A 403-nucleotide genomic window follows, 5' to 3' on the forward strand; every position below is an offset into this window, starting at 1 on the left:
GGGCCCGGGCCACGGGCTTGCCGGCTGCTGGTGCTGCGCCGCTAACGCCATGCGGTTTGCATGAAACCTTCTCAAGACACTCCCGAGCAACTGAAGCCTCCGGAAACGCAGCCGGGGGGAGAACGAGCTGTCACAGCTCCCGGCTGAGCGCTGGGGATGGTCCCTGCAGGGCAGGGCTGGCCCTGGGGGTATAAAACCATCACCTCGTTGGCTAAACACCACAGAAGAGGGGGGCATGGATCAGCGCCCCCAGGTGCCTCCAGGGAGGCTCAAAAACCTCCACCCCAGCATCAGGGGGATTTGCACGCCCAGGGTTTTATAGGAACGAGAAGGGAGCCCATGATGACCCCCCCAAAACTGTCTCAGCCCATGCCCAGCCACTGGGAGCTGGGGGGGTGTCTGA

At 63.5% G+C, this 403-nt stretch overlaps 1 protein-coding gene across 1 annotated transcript in view; it reads right to left on the reverse strand.

Annotated features, from left to right (window-relative positions):
- SLC9A3R1 (SLC9A3 regulator 1) overlaps positions 1 to 403 on the reverse strand; it is a 9,388-nt gene that overhangs the window by 8,301 nt on the left and 684 nt on the right. The gene's annotated exons all lie outside the window — the stretch shown is intronic.

Source organism: Egretta garzetta, unplaced genomic scaffold, assembly GCF_000687185.1.
Source record: "Egretta garzetta isolate BGI_Z169 unplaced genomic scaffold, ASM68718v1 scaffold34, whole genome shotgun sequence".
Classification (NCBI taxonomy): domain Eukaryota; kingdom Metazoa; phylum Chordata; class Aves; order Pelecaniformes; family Ardeidae; genus Egretta; species Egretta garzetta.